The sequence below is a fragment of the Perna viridis genome, chromosome 7, assembly GCF_037379345.1.
Source record: "Perna viridis isolate PV_CMFRI_1.1 ecotype Kerala chromosome 7, ASM3737934v1, whole genome shotgun sequence".
NCBI classification, from domain to species: Eukaryota; Metazoa; Mollusca; class Bivalvia; order Mytilida; family Mytilidae; genus Perna; species Perna viridis.
In genome coordinates, this window is record NC_142451.1 from 28520032 (window position 1) to 28540085 (window position 20054).

At 31.3% G+C, this 20054-nt stretch overlaps 1 protein-coding gene and 1 long non-coding RNA gene across 3 annotated transcripts in view; both read right to left on the reverse strand.

The window, feature by feature from the left end:
• LOC148612156 (GTPase-activating Rap/Ran-GAP domain-like protein 3) overlaps positions 1 to 20054 on the reverse strand; it is a 216886-nt gene that overhangs the window by 131699 nt on the left and 65133 nt on the right. The gene's annotated exons all lie outside the window — the stretch shown is intronic.
• Positions 7405 to 14590, reverse strand: LOC148612157 (uncharacterized). The gene is made up of 2 exons (XR_015924340.1): positions 14317 to 14590; positions 7405 to 9083 (listed from the first exon to the last, which is right to left on the reverse strand). It is a non-coding gene; the product is annotated as an uncharacterized LOC148612157 (long non-coding RNA).

Consider the following 20054-nt stretch of genomic DNA (forward strand, 5'->3'; position numbering starts at 1 on the left):
GATTGACAAAATGATATTACATGTTTGAAATCAGACAAAGACTAAATAAATAAAACAGCGGCTGACAATAGCACAAAATTACTGCAACTATAAACCCGTTGAATTGAACTATTATGTCAAATCCTAATACCATACACAAACAAAATGGTAGGGTAACACTAATTGGTCTCCTGAAATATTTCAAAATGAATTTATAATCATAAGGCATTAAATCATTTTTTAAAGAATAAGAAAGAGTAAGGTTTTTTTTTCTTTTTCATACACACATTTTCTAAAATTTGCTTGTAAAGGGAACGAGGTAACAACTTAATCAATGTGCAACATCGAACGAATTAGTAAGTTTCATTCATGTCTTATTATTAAAATATGATTCATGGTTGGAAAGACTACTTATTTTTATTTTTGATATTGTGTTCAAATTGTTATAGTAAACAGACATTGACATATGACCTGTGCTATAAGAAGATAAAAATTATAAAGATTGTACTGTAAAATTCATAATTTAAGGAGATAACTCTGCAAGAGACAATAAAACACAATAGAAACTGTTTGATTTTCAATGTGAATTATCCCCTAAGAGTAAACAGATCGGAATGAATAATTATTCATTTCATTATATAAACCAATATAGCAACTTAATAACAAAAAATGTGGCCTCTTTTAGATGTATCACATTTTGCAGATTTGCATGATTCGAGACGAAAGGAGTATAAGTACCAACAGCTGATTTGAACGGTCGGACATGATGTGAAATTATCGACTTAAGTGTTATATCTTGGATACGTGAACATGTTTTAGTTCAAAGACCATTCAAAATGGCATAAACTATTGACGTTACTAAAATTGGCATTTTTCATTCTCCTTTTTTACCATACTTCATGTCAGTAAAAAAGGCAATATTCTTGTTTTTGACTGAATGGCCTCCTATATACTATAATATTTTAGCGTATTTTTTGTTATTATATCTTCAGGAAAATGGAAGGCTTCATTGCTTTCTTCCTAATTTAAGATGTAGTAGCTAATATCATATCAAGGTTGTGGTCACTTGTATATCTATGTAATGTTGGATTTGTTTTTTAATATTTCAGAATTTAAAAGAAACTGTTGTGCTTTTAGTAACCCCTTTCGGATTAGAACGTTGAGTGCTTTAAAAATCACGAATATTGCTCATGCTTTATGAAACTGCTCTTTGATACTTATTACTGCCACCAAAGAACTATATCGCAAATGCCAATTTTACTACCGACGACCTGTCGTTTAATATTTGACAGATGATACTTTTTTTGTAAAATACGCATTACAGTAACAATGAATGTATATACTAATGATCACTTTTCCTTTACGTATATAGGGAAAGGGTCCATTATTGACCTCAATTTTTTGTTTTTTTTTATGTATATAGTTAATATAAATGTACAATCATCATGATTTACCAGGATGACAAACATATTTCTATTGAAATTGTACAAAACGTATTGTCTGCTAAAAAATAAAACTTAACACCTGTCGATATGTAAATTAAAGGCAATGTGACGTCGTAACTTGACTATCAGAAGATGTGGTTGTCAGTAAAGGTATATCTTAGTGCAAGATACTTGCAATTCTACCTGTTGCTGGATAAATATTTTTGTCGTTTGGACAATGTTTATACAGCTCTGAAATAGTGTAAATTTTACCATTTAAAAATAAACCGTCCTTATTCACTAATTCTATTGTCCCCATCCCAATTTCCTATAAAGAACTCCCATTTCCTATAGAGAAATCTCATTTCCTATAGAGAAATCTCATTTCCTATAGAGAAATCTCATTTTCCATAGGTAAATACCCACTCCGCATATTGTCAACCGTGAAATGTTCGAGGCAGTTTTATTTTAACTATTCATAACGCAAAAATAAAACTCGAATACATTTTCTTCGAAAAACATTACAGTAACTTGATGAACGATTGCGAATTAATAAACTGTGTGAAAGCAAATTAATAGCAGAAACCGCCAAAAAGAAAGAAAAAAAAACAAGACCCGCAAATATTTCGCGGTTTACAGTAGAGAATTCCCATTTTCCATAAAAAAAGACCCATTCCTCATAAAATTACTGTAGGTTTTCATGACCAGAAACAGTTGAACTATTAGTTTCTTATTTAAAAGAGTATTAATTTTGTACAAAGTACAATTTCTTTACTGTATTTCGTATTTAAATATATATAATGTCTTCCTCTAGCAGTGAAACTTTCAAACAATTTTTCATGCCAAGTCATATTAAGATCTGAAACAGCTTCTGTCGCTCGTAAATGCAGTCGACACTCTCAGAAGCCAAAAGTATCTTTCAAAGTCGGGGATACGTGAATGATTTTACGCGACGTTTGATTTTGATAATGTGCGATAATTTTCGATAAATTTGATTATTCACATTCTTACTTTCGATTTCCGTAATAAGATCCGTATTCCCAATGAAATGGAAAGTCTACCCGATACAAGTACATGTAGTGCATGTCATTTATTAAGCTCTCATTACTGGTTTATATCAATGCTTATACAATACCTAATACAATCGGGTTGGAAAAAAATATATAAAATCATAATTTTTTACGTTTGTATTTTAGATTCACGAACGTTGAAAGATTACATTTCATGGGAAAATAATTGAATTCCTATTTTAAACACTGATTTTGATTTTATAATTGTTCACCTTTTCATTGCTTTTATTTCTAACAAAATCTTAAATCACATTAATTTTTACGACAACAAAATTATATAATTTCATGAGTTGCATCCTTGGAGCATACTTACAGCAAACACGTCAGTTTCCCAACGTTCTATTAGTTCAAACTTTCATTAACGAAGTGTGGAGACAATGGAAATATCTGATGTTAATTTGTCTCTTGCCCATCAGGGAATGATCAGAATAGCAACAAAGTCTAGATTGCGGTTTTCAGTCAGATTATAAATCGTTACGGAATCATCGCAGTAATACTTGAGCTCTTAGGGGAAATATATAAATCTCTTGTATATTTTCATTTTCAGTTACATTAAATGAATATGTACTAAATAAAGGGTATCACAAACATTACCGAACAAAAAGACACTTCTTGCAATTGTCAAAAGGAATACCAAACGAGTAATCAAGGGAACCAAGATTTTAGCGGAAATTAAAAGAATGTAATCTAGGGACAAATACCAGACATGGAAAACAGACACACAACAAAGTGCATAAAATAACCAAAATAATGCATACAAAGTAACAAAAGTAAATGAGCAACTCGGACTTCACTAATAACTGGGAGCATGGATCAGATGCACTGGTAGGGTAAGTTTCATTTGCTTTTCTAGAAACACCTGCTCATAAAAAGTCAAGTCCAATGTAGACGACTGACGAAAGGAAAATTATGACACGTTCAACAAATCAGTTCTCATGGTGCAGGTCAATACGCCTGGATGATCCACGAGTTTCAAGATTTATTGCAACATCAAGACAAAACGTAATAGTTACTTTCTACTGAGACGGTCCTGACCTTTTACAGCATTACCAATGGAAATTGTGAGATAAACCAGGTTCTATGTTGCACCATCACTCCTTTTCCCTTTACGGTTAATTATTTCCGATATATTGCATCACAGGCAGGTAGATCCAAATTGCCAACGCACAATGTTGGTAAAATCATCGACAAAAAACTGAACAAAAGTTTATTTCTGGAGAAAAAGTTTAACTTTTTTTAATTTTTTTTTTTTTTTTTACAGAGATACACATATTAAACGTTTGATACAGAACATTGCTTTAGAGTGGTCCTCTTTTTTTCATTTTATGTTTGTTCATCTACACAAAACTAGATACAAACGGATTGTTTTTTCCAATCTAATTTGATTAACTAAGGACCATATTTTCAGTCTTTTTTAATGTACAAAAATATATGAAGGGAAAAGGTAAATATAAGTCAGTGAAAAAGTGCGAATGATTTTTCAAAATGAATGAAAATAGGAAGCAAATTTCTACATTCCTCAAATCACACATGACATCACTTTTGGTTTTAGATATCCATTTAATATTTAAAATGACAAATTCAGATGGCATTTCAAATAACAATAAACAAGATTCTAATGAATATATAAAAAAGAACATTATAGCACTCATATAAATATTGCAATAGTGTGTGTAAATATTTCAATAGTGTGTGTATTTGCAATATTGTTCATAACTTTTTGTCAAAATGTTGTGGAAGTTTAAATTCACAAAGTTCATGAAAACACTTATATTATTTTTGGAAACCATTAAATTTGGTAAATAACGAAAATAGCTCTTCCGCGGCTAATCGGAATTTCTTTTAATAATTTTTAATTTATTCAATTAATTTCTACACAATCATTCATTTTATACGATCATTTACACCTATGATCAAATATATCAAATATATATTTCTCATATGTTATTGTTACTTGAGTTTTCTGTTAGATATGCCAGTTTATATGATTTCCGTGTCGTTCATTGAAGACCTAAGGGTGGCCTTGAGCTGACATTTCATCCTGGATGGGTTGTAGTCTTCTTGACATATTTACCATATCCATTCTCATTATATATATGATTTACTTAAGATGACTTATTTTAACAGTATGAAGCAAATCTTGCTAACTATAATGACGATACGTAAATCTGCAATACTACTTCCAGTATTCATGAATATGTTAAATTTCTGAATGTTCAACATGACTTTATGAAGTTAATAAAAACAAAAAAAATATATATCTAATCACGAAGACAAAACAATTTAATACACATATATACTGTCCATACTTTCGGAACAGGTAAGTACGCTTTTAAATTGGGGTCGTTCGTTTGATTGTACGTCCTTTTTCGTCTTTTGCTGAAAATGTCGTTCTGATGGTGTTCCTTGCGTTCGTTTGATGTTCCAGACTTTCTTTTGGTGTTCCTTACGTTCTTTTTGGTGATCTTGAAGATGTTTTCTCATACAAATTCACTTTTTTTTTACGTTATTTTGGAAACCATATAAAGCTAAATGGCAATCGTTTTCAATGTCGAGACTTTAAGTGTCAGTCTCTGTAAGAACCAGGCAGAGGGTAAAACATGGTATAAAAAACAATCTTTTTTTGATAGTGTAATTTGGCTATTTGCACCATCAGAATCAAGGAAAACAGACATTATATTCCTTTTCATGTTGGTGCATTGAGTTATAATTTCATTGAAATTTTCTGAATGAACATTTCATGGGCAGATAACTCTGTCAAAAATATCATAAAAGGATAAAGGATATTACAGACACTGTGAAGTCAGCCTCATATCTTGACCTACACTTAGAAATCGATGGTAAAGGAAAACTATTGACCAAACTTTACGACAAACGTGATGACTTTTCATTCAGAATTGTCAACTTTCCTTTCATCTGTGGCAACATCCCTTCGGCTCCTGCGTATGGAGTGTTCATATCACAACTCATACGTTATGCCAGAGCTTGCCGAAACTACGCAGACTTTTTGTATCGCGCTAGAACTCTAATAAATAGGCTTCTGGAAAAGGGTTATGTTGCTACAAGATTGAAGTTATCACTACAGAAATTTTATGGTCGTCATCATGAACTCGTGGATCGTTATGGTGTATCCATCAGCACCATGAAAACTAATTTATTCAACGGGTCATAGTTTTCCTTTCCTCGTTTGTCTATTCCGGACTCGACTTTTTATGAGCAACTCGGCGGGTGTTTCTAGAAAAGCAGAGGACGCTTACCCTACCGGTGCACCTGGTCCATGCTCCCAGTTTTTAGTGGAGTCCGAGTTGCTCATTTACTTTTGTTACTTTTTATGTATGATTTTAGTTACTTTATGTTTTTTGTTGTGTATGTCTGCTTTCCATGTCTGGTCTTTGTCCCTGGATTACATTCTTTTGATTACCGCTATAAAGTTGGTTCCCTTGATTACTCTTTCTAACAGTCTACTGAAAAATTCCTGAGCAAAGCTAGTGATGCAAAGAACAAATAATGGTCTTTTCAGAGAAAACATCTTTGAGTGATTTTGCATTTTCATAGCATTTTGCGTGATTCTGACAACCACTTACACTTAATCTACAAGTTACTTCCTGCAATGATTGGACAAAATCAAGCAACAATGAAAAAAAGATTTGTAAGGCGTACCATCCTAATGAATTTCTCGTAGTATTATTTGTGAATTTTCTAACACTATGTAGTATTCAGCCATATTGCACAAACAATGGTTATTTTAATTTATGTTTCCATGTTTAAATTTGTAAAATGGTCCTTGCTTAGTGCTTAACATGTTTGTTATGGCTGCTTTTTGCGCTAGTCTTCGTTTTTCTATTTTTTTTTTCATTTGTATCAATGTGGTTTCTATCGTTGACAGTTTACCAAATGTAAATTTAATCGTGAGGTTTTCATGCAAAATATTTAAAAACATCTATATAAAGTGAATATCTAAAAACATTAAATGACATTAGTAACTTAAATAATACTCAATTCATCTGACAAACATTTAATACATTTAAAAATTCATATTCACATGCTCACAATTCCATCACCAATGTAATATTCAGAATATTTGAAATTTCGTCTCAAATTACCGTTTTCTCTTCTAGGAAAATCAAAATAGAAACACATTGTTGATTATGGTGTTGAATTAGATCATAAATCATTACGAAATATTGTCATTACGATTTTAACTCTGCATAAGATAACTATTAATTTGTTGCATTGTTTACGGTCGCATAATCAAGATATTACATGAGTGTTTTCATATCTAAAAGTTATAAGTTAAGTAAACCTGTTTTTTAAACAATAATACATGTAGTGTATTGCTTGAAAAAATACACGTGTAAGGTTGCAAATAGGGGTTAAATGCGAGCCTCCGTCGAGCGTTTTTGCTTGTTTTTTTTTTTATTTCATATGTGCCGAATTCGTATATCGTTTTAATTTCCAATTAATTTACTGTTTTCTGACTGTATACTGAAATTCTTACATTTTTTAATTTTAAATTAAATTTTAATTACCATACGACGTGTGTTTTTAGCATCTCTTCCCCACTTGTGGCCTATAAGGGTTTATCCTCAATACATGTATCAGCTTGTCCCTAATTTCGAACAAGACAAGTATCCTACCGATGCACCTGGTCCATGCTGCCAGTCCGGGTTGCATATTTACTTTTGTTACTTTGTATGTACTATTTTAGTTACTTTTTGTTCTTTGATGTGATTGTATGTTTTCCATGTCTGGTCTTTGTCCCAGAATTATATTATTTTGATTTCCGCTTGAATCGTGGTTCCCTTGATTACTCTTTCGAACAAACTTGGAAAAATAAAATCGCGAAAAGTAAATTTATTTTTTTGTATATATATATATATATATATATATATATATATATATATATATATATATATATATATATATATATATATATATATATATATATATATGTATATATATATTAGGCAGTTACATGTAGCTTTGGAAAAGTATCTTCTATTTATACTAAAACACAGTAAAATTATAATACATGTATAATCATGACTTCTGGAAGTTGTTGCAATATTCATAACTGCACTTAACAACTATGAAAGGCATAAAACATCAATTGTATTACTTTATTATTTTTTTACTTTTTAAACTTCTTTTTGTTTATTTTGTTTATTTATTTTATTTACTTTTTATTTTTTTATTTTTTTATTTTTTTTTTCAATTTTCTTTTTCCTTATCATAACCGTGTTTTGGATACATTTATAATATAAGTCTTATAATATTTGACGAACATAAAGTGGAAAAGTAGGAAGTAACAGTCTTTCTAAGTATCAGACAGAAAGTGAGTCATGCATGCCAATAACCCATTGAATTCAGTTTTATTTTATTTTTGTTTTGTTCAGTAACAGACCGCGTAATAAGTCGTAGCTATTCATTTGGTTGTTTTCATTTGCTTTTGAGATAAAAATTACATGGATTGTACATAAAAAACGCACTTTGCAAGAGTTATCGTTCTTGATTTTGTCTGATTTGGTTGATTTTAGTGGGAAATGAATATAAGTTTTTCTCAAATGTGCAGATTTAAATACAGAAATGATTATCGTTCTGTACAATAGTGCATATGTAGATTTCACGTTTGTTTGGTGGGTTTTTATATTCCATAAATCACTTTACCGTTGGCAGCATCTGAATGCTTTGTGGACTGGTACTTAAAACATCAAATAATAAAAAAGGAGATAAAAAGGAAACTCTCTTAGTAAATATTAGTTACATGTATAAAATACCAATTATATAGATATGTCAAAAGCGGTATACTGTACACCTGTTTCAAGGAGTAGCATTTCATCATCATCATCATTAGAAACAAAAAAGATTCAGGAAGTATTTAAAAATAAAGAAATAAAAAGTCAAATTCAGCACTGAAGAGTTATTTCAATGTATCTCAAATGAGCTTCAACATGTACGAAATCGTAGCTCTGTGTTTAATATAAGACATGATTCCCTTTTATGGGTTTTGAATTGTATGTTACAATAAAATGTTGTTTGATAAAAGCCATTAAATTATAAGGCAATGTTAGCTTTTATTTATTTTATTTCATTTATTTTTTTTTTTATCTTTTTTTTTAGTTTTGATTTCACATATATATTCACGTGTTCAGTCTAAGCTCCGATTGTAACGCTTGCAATAAATCGGCACATTTTTATTACATTTCTTATTCGGTCTTTTATACATAAGAAAAGAAACCATCAAACGTAGAAAGAACCAAACTCATTAAACTGTATAACAAATTTCTAATTACAATTTTACCCGTGAGGAAACCTACCTTCTTTTACGTTTAGTTTCTTCGTCAAAACTAGAACTCCTGAATTCATATCTCTTTACTGGAGACTGCATTGTTTTAGCTTTTCTTTATATATTCAAGTATAATTATTTTTCATTGAACGAAATATTTCCAACACATTCACTAGTACTATTACCACACTCTATAAAGGATTCGAATGTCTGCCATATAGTAATCCAATAAATGAAGTATGATATAAGATCAGTTAGCCGTTAGCATTGTCACGTCTTTTCTTCTTTCGTTAGACTGGTCAGTTTAGAAGATGTGATCACTCACTAACAAAAAATGAACACATTAGTTATAATCATTTGGATAATTTCAACAATGCGGCGGACGAGTTTAAGGCAATAGAATGATTTCACAATGGTGTCTGGCAGAGGACAATATGACAAAAACGTATGAAAATTCAATATCAAAACTCCCATCTGAATCAGTTACTCCTCAGTTACTCAATATTTAGTTCATCATCATTTGTCGTCCGATATTATATAAATACTTTTGCCGACACTAGCTGTTGATTTTCCCAGGTCTTGATCATATTTTCTATGAAATTTTATACGTACAACACTTTCAGTAAAAACGCAAATTATGAATTCGTTTCCATAACTTTATATTTGATCTTCATAAAAGTGCTATGCTATTTATTTGACTATTCGACTCTATCGACTACACGCAGCAGCATTGATTAAGTACAGTTAACTTTCAGTGCCATGGTTCAGACAAATTTGTATTTTTTTTTTTTTTTTTATTTGCATTTATTCAATATTATTTTATCAGAATAATTTTAATGATTGTGAATTTGACGAACAGGTAAAATTGATGCTTTTCATTTGAAACCAAAATTGATTAATGCAATCTTAATGGTGGTTCGGCATTCCTAAGATTTCGTGATGAATACACCGTCTTTCAACAGCCTTAGCCGGTATGTCTGTAGGTATGTCTGTCGGTCTATTTGTATACCCACTATATACACCATGTACATACGTCTTTATTGAAGAAGCTCTAACGGTGTATTCAATGTTTTTTTCTTTACTTTTTCATTGACGATTTTTTAGATCTTGGACTTACACAATCACTGGAAGGAGGAGATAATCGGGGATAATTGCACATATTTACAAATGTCTGGAAATACATGTTAAGTTGCTTTAATGAATTGTGTTTGTGCACTTATTATGGTCTATTTTTTAGGAAAAATATTCCTAGCAGTTGGAAATAACAGCAAAAAATTGCCATAGTTGTTGTTGTTTTTGTTTTGTTTTGTTTTTATTTATTTATTTATTTTGTTTTTTTAAATACTTTTCAATTGAATTATTTAAACCCCTATTTGATTGCAGAAGGGTAAATCAATGAATTAGAGCCACAAACAAAAGACAACATATAGAAAAATCCATGAAATTTAGCACTTTCAACATTTGCACCATCACAAAAATCATTTGCATCTTACTGGGTTTGTTTGAACCCAATACTTGAGGTTGATGAACCACTATCTTTTCTAAGTTAAATCCCAATATCTTGATGTCAACTGAGCAGCTGTGACTTATTTTGATAATACGTTTGACCACTACTGACGTCCGGACAGACAAAAATAACGTTATTAATACAAAATCAGACATTCATCAGATTCTGGATAGTAAATGACTCGTATCGAGATTGCTTTGACACCAAATTTATCTTCATTTACTGCACATAACTACGTAATATGGTATTTTTCCTGCCTCGTGAGGTATAGATAAGGCATATTTCTTATGCGTCAACTATATTTGAAGGTCAATCACTCAGTTGATGTGTATGCTGTCATATTAAATATCAAAATACAATAATCGGTGTCTTAATCAAGAAAACCAAAATTTATAGTATAAAGCAACTTTCTCCGCAGACCAAATGACCAATTTCGATTAAATGATGTGCATATAAACGCAAAAATGCTTTAATAATAAATTGTTAAAGTAACCGTTTAGATTCAAGACGGAAAATGATCAATCAGTTAATATATTTTTCTTACTTTTAATTTAAGCAAATACGAATTATCAACAGATCTACAAAATGCTGAAAAAAATTACATCAGATTATTCATATCTAGTCTAATCTTGTAAGGCTCAAATGTACTCTATGTCTCCTTTTCAACACAGACAGTACTTGTACATCTAGTATCATGGTATTAACAATCCTTTAAAGTACACGTTCCGATTTAAATCACTTTAAATGTTTCGATTGATTGTAAAGAAAAATTAAATAATACTTTGGATTGTCACATAAAAGTCCCAAAAATATGTAATCAACATTCGTTTTGTTTTTTTTATACTTATGCGAAACTATGAGACTAATGTATCAAGTTATTTCCTTTGAGGGGATGGGAAGAAATTTGCGTTGAGAAGGTATTGAGTTATTCAGATTCAACTTATTCAGTTGTAACAGTTCTCAAAGAGCAAATGTACTGATAAAAACAAAGTGGCTTGTTGTTTTCGATGCAGAGAAGTCTAAAAGTTGATTGCATAAGTACTTGTAGGGTATTGATGGGATAATTAATTGGAAAGAGTGAATAACTAATTAATATGATCAGGAGTGCCGATAAAACGCCTAGATTTAAAGAGTGTGCGTGCGGAACTTGTCTCGCGCGAGAGTTAATTCTTCAAGCTTTCCTGGCACGAGTAATTATATTTTGATTTTTCAATATAAAGTTTGAAATTTGTGATCGGCGTTTTGAGTTTCGCGTTGTGAAGTTTAAGTGGGAAAAAAGTCCGAAAATGGAATTGCCTTATTCATGACACATTGTGCATTATAGAATTTTTTTACTCAGGAAACTTTCGATAAATCACTGCTATTTGTATGATAAACTAATATATATTTTCTACTTTTCTAGAAACACACCTCGAACCGCTCATAAAAAGTCAAGTCAAAAGTAGACGAAAGAGAAAAGGAAAACTACGACACACTGAACAAATCGGTTCTCATGGTGCATATGGAAAATCTGTAACGATTCATGATGACGACCATAAAACTTCTGTAGTGATGAGTTCAATCTTGTTGCAACATAACCTTGTTCAAGAAGCATAACTGTAAGACGTTTAGCGCGGTACAAAAGTCTGCGTAATTACGGCAAGCTCAGGCATAACGTAGGAGTTGTAAAATGAAAACTCCATCCTCAGATGCCGAAGGAATGTTGCCACAGATGAATGGGAAGTAATTGCGATTGTCATATAGTTTTTGTCAACAGAGTTCGTTTGCCATCGATCTCTAAGTGTAGGTCAAAATATGAGGCTGACAGTGTCTGCAGTATTCTTTTTCTCAAGTTCATTGGGTCAAATGCAATGTATAAAATCCCCAAACCTAGGATTGTTTAACGATAATACTTCATCTATATGGCGGAAACTTATATTGAAGGCTCTGGCTGGACGATGTTTCTTCCTTTGGGTTAGATCAGCCATAAAGTCAGCCTCATAAGAGTGAATGAATAGGTCTACGAGGAAAGAAGCACAATATGTTCCCATTGGTAATCCATATATTTGAAATATGATTAAGAATCGTTTTACAAACAATGAAGAATCTCTACCAAGTACTAAATATCTGCATCTAGGTGTACCGTCTCTTTTGAGGAAACAACGGTGTGATGTTTTGAGTCCGGATTTTTACTACGTATGAGGAATGGAAGTTTAAAGAGTTGACAAATCATAGTATTTAATGCTATTGTATTACGATGATAATCTTGAATTTAAAGATCTCTCGAATTTTTCAGGATCAACATTGAACTGATATCACTACCAGATTAACAAGTGGCATGGTAGGACCGGAGACCTCCTTTTACAGCTGTTAGTAAAGAAGTTATTAATTTTAAAAGCGGTTCGGTGGTGCATTTTATAGATCCAGCTATTTAGTTTTGCTCGTTTGTATTCTTGTGAAGGTAAGGAATCCAGTACACAGACAGTAGATCATCATCTTTGGAAGAGAAAGGGAAAGAGGATAGTCAAGATTTTATGGTTTTCCATTATCTCTTCTTTTAAGAGTGTACATGAAAGATGTAGTTCATTAAAATTCAATTTGTAGCTAGCTTTCTGGAAGATTTGTTTTATTGAGCAAACCGATTATTTTGAATGAATAATCAAGGGAACCAAGGTTATAGCGGTTATCAAAAGAATGTAATCCAGGGAAAAAAAGTCCAGACAAGAAAAATAGACATACACAACAAAGAACATGAAGTAACTAAAATCACACAACAAAGTAACAAAAGCAAATGAGCAACCCGGACGGACTGCAATAAAAACATGGAGCATTTGACATTCGGATAACGCCGTGTAAAACATTCATTTTTTTCTGACTTTGCAAGATTTTTGCATTTTCTGAGAGGCATGACTGTAGTGCGTAGAGTTAATTCAGAACTTCAGACACTGTTTACAGCTTGATTATTATCTTATCCCACACACAGTAACATTTTGATTGTTTGGAGGAACAATCTTATACATCTGAAACAAAATTCCTGAACTTGTATAGTGCAGATACGCAATGTTAACATCATCAGTTTTTTTAATCAACTACAAATTTGTTAAAATGCAAAAAAGATCTTTTAGCATTTGTATTTCCTAAGATATCACGTCCATAATTTCTGTCTTATGATACCGTCTCAGAACAAGTTTTGGTGTGATCCATATATTTCCAAATAATTCCTTAATAGTCGATTGTCTTAAGGCAACATAGCATATTTTATATAAACAATTTCGGTACATTGTTCTGGAATCGATTTGTCCGTAGTCCGCGATTTGAAAAATACGATCAAGATCAAATTATTTCCCCCAAAATCGATCCGGAATTTGAGCTATAAATAGATGAGAAAACCAAACTATTATGTTTATTTATTTGCTCTTTGCATCACTGGATTTGCTCTTAATTTTTTCAATAGAATTTTAGAAAAGAGAGGTTTACAACAGAGTTATCTGCCCTTGAAATATCAATTCTCAGTGCATTTCAATACAAATGTAACTCAGTTTACCAAAATGATATGGAAATTTTCTATGTTTGCCTTAATACTGATGATACAAAAAGTCAAAATACACTTTCAAAATTGGTAGGCTTATTTATACCATGTTTCATCCACTGCCTGATTCGTATAGACTGACACTTAATCGTTTAATTTTTATACTTGCAAAACTTTTTCAATATTCATACTTGCAAAAGAAATTACACCTCGCTGAACGACATTAAACATGTTTCTATTTTTCCACCTACATGAAAGAGTAATCAAGGGAACCAAGGTAATAGCGGTAATCAAACAAATGTAATCTAAGTACAAAGACTAGACATGGAAAACCGACATACACAACAAAGTAACTAAAATCATACATACAAAGTAACAAAAACAAATGAGCAACTCGGACTCCACTAAAATCTGTGAGCATGGACCAAGTGCACCGGTAGAGTAAGTGGTAAGTTACAGTAAATAAATAAATGACCACAAAATAATCTATTTTACTTATCACAGTATTATTAAAAAAAGACAAAAATAGCGTAATATCTTACCTTGGTTTGCCCCTATCATGATTTCTGTTCAGCTCTCCAAAACTAGAACTTTTAAAGTTTGATCTTCGTCTGTGGAAAGATTTCATGTCAAAACGCATAAAAGCAGAAAATCCTTCAACGCTTTACCAATCGCTTATACATGTGCATAATAATAATTGAATTAATAATAACAAAATTCAGTTCTTTTTCTTTTAAAAAAACAATCACTATTATTGATGTCTGGCATCACAAAAAGACACAAAGACACACGATTGATTTAAAAACGTACAATTGTCATGATATATACACATTTACGGAACAGCATTGCCCATGCTCTATAGTTTCTAGACATAACGTAAAATCATATAATCATATAACGACTAATACAAAACGATTGTAAAAGAGATACTGTCATTTCCAATGCTTCATATCTGTTATGCCGAGACATGGCGACAACAAAAAGGTTTCATCAACATTATTCTTTAATAAAACGGTGTCGAATTTATTTGCGTCCTATTCTCTATTTATTTATGTTGAACTCTGTACTCTACGAACTACTTAATGAGACGACACAGCATATGATACTTTGGGTTGATTATCTCCCTTTTATACATCAATGCTTTTTTTTTTACATTTGTTTAAGATTTTTAAATTTTGTCGCTCCCTGAAAAATATCGTAACGTAAAGAACATTGTCTTTTCATTTTTCATTTTTATTTATTTATCATTTCGTTTATATGATACTTTATTTATTACCAGAAATGTGTTGTAGTGTACATTAATATTTAAATCTATTTTTACCTTACCGGTGCACCTGGTCCATGCTCCTAGTTTTTAGTGGAGTCCAAGTTGCTTATTTGCTTTTGTTACTTTGTATGTATGATTTTAGTTACTTTATGTTCTTTGTTGTGTATGTCAGTTCCATGTCTGGTCTTCGTCCCTGGATTACATTCTTGTGATTACCACTATAACCTTGGTTCCCTTGTCTACACTTTTATATCGAAATACCACCTTGGTGTTCTCAGGGTAACAGAGAACGGAAGGTCGTGGATTAGATCATAGTCCGAGTTACACCAAAGACTTTAAAAATGGCATTTACTCCTTTGCCCCCATGATCGTGCTTTTCAAGTAAATAGAGTGACGACTGTCTAGAATAACATGTCAAAGTAGAAAGGTATGGTTACCTGATTGCCGTTGCTTATGTGAGCTAGGATAATAAACGGCGCAGTACAAAGAAAAGTCTGTTCGATTGTTTTCGTGATGAAATCCATGAATATCTGCAATAGGACGTTAAACCCTAAACAATCTATCTTAATACCGAAATGCTAACATAAAAAAAGTCTTATAAAATGTTACAGTGTTTACGCCAAAGTACGAGTTGACACATGTTACATAATTATTTGATGTTATATAATGTCTGCGAATGCAAGCACAAAAATGCAGTTACTGATGGACACTTTGTTGTAAACCACAAAATATTTTCCGGACGTTAACACTAACATATATAGCTCATAGGATATCGTTATTTAACGACGATGTTTCATTTGCTGAATATAAGATGTCTTTGTTGCTCAGGTCAATACGTGCTTAACTTGAATGTGTCTAGTTTGAATGAGTAATCAAGAGAACCAAGATTCTTGCGTAAATTAAAAGAATGTAATTATTTATTTTTGTTACTTTGAATGTATTATTGTGGTTATTTTATGTTCTTTGTTGAACTTGACTATTTTGCATGTCCCTGGAATACATTCTTCTTTTGATTTCCGCTAGAATCAAGGTTCCCTTGATTACTCACAAGCGACGAGAGAACATAAAATACTGAAAACATTTTTAAAAGTAGCAAAAGAGTATACACGGTATAGACTCCTAAAAAATGTCCATGGTAGTCCAATGGTCTATCGAAATTTTGCTTTATTTTTCATAAGATGGAAGAGCAGAACTGTCGGACTGCGGACTACCTAATTTACGTCTGAAGTAATCCTGTAAAGCTACTTAGACCTATTTATTACTTACATCAAACACTTTCTAAAACGATAACTGTAAACGTATTAATTTTAGCGATTCCTAATTTTAGCGGATTATGTCAAGTGACAAGTCAATGTCGCGAGTACTTTTTTTTTTCCTTGCTTTCATCCCCACCGAGAAAATAACGAAAATTAGTACACCGCGAAAATTAATACGTTTACACATGATGCAGTAGATAATTTGAATTACATTCAGGTTTTATTCGTTGAATAAACAAACATGTCCCGCACAACTGAATTCATCACTATATTTTAAATTTTATTATAGGAATCACTAGTATAAATGTCCTTGATATAAATGGTTGTGACAGTGAATGATGAGGCAAATTATCAGTAGATTAATAGCTAATATTCGACCTTTTTGAAATAATTAAATTGATTTTGAAAAGAAAATCGCTACCCCTACCCCAATGAAAATGAGTATAATTTTGAAAAAATACATTTTCAGATTATTTTACAGAACAATGTAAGGTTTGAATTCTGAAGGTACACATAATATCCTGTTTTATATTTTTAATTTGTCCACTTATTTATTGGATTCCAGATATTTGTACATATGTTTAAACTTTTTTTCATGGATACAAAATTCATATATACCAATTATGTAGATATTGCAATACTCGTGTTCTAAGGAGTAACACCTTATCAGAAGCATCAAAACCATATACTTAAAAGTCAATTGTTAAAAATAAAGCGGTATGCATGAAGTACCCAAAAACCACATCCAGCACCAAACGGTTATATGAGTAAATATCAAAAAAAGCTTCATTATTGTAGCCCTTTGTCTAATACAAGGAATGAGGCTTCAGTGTAAAAGGGGTTTCGTATTATGCGTTATGGCAATGTAGATATATGATATGTTTGTGGTCAGACTATTAAATTTGTCATACCGACCGTAAAGGCCATAATGATTACAGGATGATAACAAATAGTTCCATAGTGTGGTTTTCTTTCATTTGAATAAACATCGTTCTTCTCCATAAAGTGTTAACTTGATCACGCGCTATTTATGACAGTGTCTGATAGAATAGTCTAAATGCTTGAAGATTAATACAAGTTAAGAATGATTTTTATGATAGTCCACTTATTTTCTTAAATGTAATCTTACTCTTGAAAGACATTTATTTTATTTTTAATGTATCAAGTAAAATGTATATTTTATTCGACAATTTTTAAAATCTCCACTTGGGATTCACAAATATCAATTTGGTAAATGATATAAATACCTTTGTATTTGTTAAATGAAGTCTGTATAAAAAAATAATGGATTTTTGTAAGATGCTTTTGTAATCAACATTTTAAATATTAAGATATACAAAATATAGTAGTCTAGGTATAATTAAGAGTCTCGACATTTTTTTTTATTAGAAAATAATAAGATGTCAACGTTTTATCGGACGGACTCACTGTAGTTCCATGCTTTTCTTACATACGATTTTATATCTGCTTGATACACGACTGTTTCAGGTAGTAACTTCCTATCATAAAAATCTGATAAAAAGTATTTATATTGAAAGGTATAAATAAACAAATGTTTGTTTCAAAGAATAACTCATACTCAAAAATTTTAAAAAGGAACCCACTATCCAGCATCAACAGGTTTTATCTTATGCAGCTAGGGAGCCTTAGTTTTGAATTTCATTAAACAATGTAGGTCGCAAATAATTAATGTTATACGGTGATCCTTGACGTACAGGCACATGCTCCGAACTGCATATGACGTTCAAAAATCACTGTAGACGCCGCAGCCAGCCCTTTTACAAAATGCAAAATCTTGCAAAACATGGGGAAAAGAATGATTTTACGCGACGTTATCCGATTGTCATACGATATTTGATTTGAATATTGTTGGGAATTTTAAAAGGCTTGTCTGCAGCAATTAGAAAGAGAAGAAACGAACGTCTGTCACTACGTGGAGATCGGTACAGTCAAGAAAAAAATGAAAATAAATAATGACTACTGATAAGGACAGCATTTTGACGTCTTAATTTGAAGATGATTGGTATGATAATAAGTGAAATATTGGTAATCAAATTTAAACAAATTCAAAATACGTTTGGCAGAACTATTGATACATACTTTTCTTTACTCTGACAAATCACATTTCGAAGAGCAAATTACGTTAAGAAAAATAAAAAATGCTAAAGAATAAAAACAGGTACATAGCCACAGATATTAAAACTCAATAATTCAACGTTTAGATGAATTAGTCTCTTTTTTCACTGTTTGCCTTTTTGTTCTTAAAACCACAAACACAAAATTTATTTCTTTTACTGTGCATGATTGCATGAACGTCCTTTTAACTATTATCATGGTATTTATACCAATTTTAAACAATTGTCGAATTTCTTTTCTACACTTAAATGCCATTTTTCTACAAACAAACAGACAGAAAACACGATCAACAATGCATAGTGTAATTTTACTATATTGTCCGTATTTTATCTATAAGTAAAATCGAAATAACGCATCTCCATGATTCATAGGGAGAATTTCAAAATCTGCCTAGTTTGAGAAATTTCAAAAACACACCTACATCAATTTTCAAAAAGCACAGTGCATACATAAGAAATGAATCACGGAAACTCCATTCCATCATTTTTTCACCACTGCTGGCCACTTATGTCGCATTATTTTGCCACGAGCGATGCCGAGGGGTTAAATAACGTATTTAGTTTGAATCTAAAAGGACCAATTTCTTCATATTTTTAGAAAAGACGTAGCCTATGAGTTTCACGAAATGTTGATCGTGTGTTTTTCACTATTTTGCTATGTATATTAATATATATATATAGAAAAACTCCGATGTACTAATTGTTAAGCTGAAACATTTAATTAGCAGCATTTCAACCAAACACATAGGAATATCGAGATGCAAACATAAATAAATACAGCTCAGTATTACCCATAAAACATTCATAAATAGGTTGGCGCTAGCAAATGCATCAACAGTATCCTTAATATGTCATGGCTTTATGTTTCAATCAATTCAAAATGTGCAAGTCAATTAATCCTCTCGTCTTTATTTCTTAAGTAGTATTCTTCGTAAGAATCATGCAAATTCTGTAATATGTAATATTTAATAGACCCCAAAAAAGGCTACACATTTTTATTTTTGATATTAAGTTGGTTTATATGTCTATTTGATGAAATGTATTCATTCCAATCTGTCTGCTCTTAGGAAATAATCGACATTGAAAATCCAACAGTTTCTTTTGTATTTCAGTGCCATTAACAGTTATTTCCATTAACTGTGAATTTTTACAGTACATTCTATGTGACTTTTTTCACCTATGAACAATAGTTATATACAAAGCCACATGTTAATTTTTGTTTACTATAGCATTTTAAACAAAACATTAAAAATAAAGATATATGCGCTTTCCAACCACATTTTGCATAATTCTTATCTGGTGCTACTTAATACTTATTTTATTTTTTTCTCCGTGCATTAATATGATCTCTCTACATGCATTACAATGTAAGTAGATATCAAATTATTAATTGTATACAGCCTGTTTTGAAAGGTAATTATCCCTTTTAATTAATTTCTCCTAAGAACAAAACCTCAATTTTCCATTTTTTTTAAATCATCAGTGCCTTATGTATCCATCGTCAAATTTATTAGGAGACAGCAATGGCTTAGAAGAATAAACTCTTGTTTTAAAGAAATCTTACATGATAATTTCGCTCTATCACCTGCGATGCCGTGAACGTCAGTTTGTCGGCAGTCCGC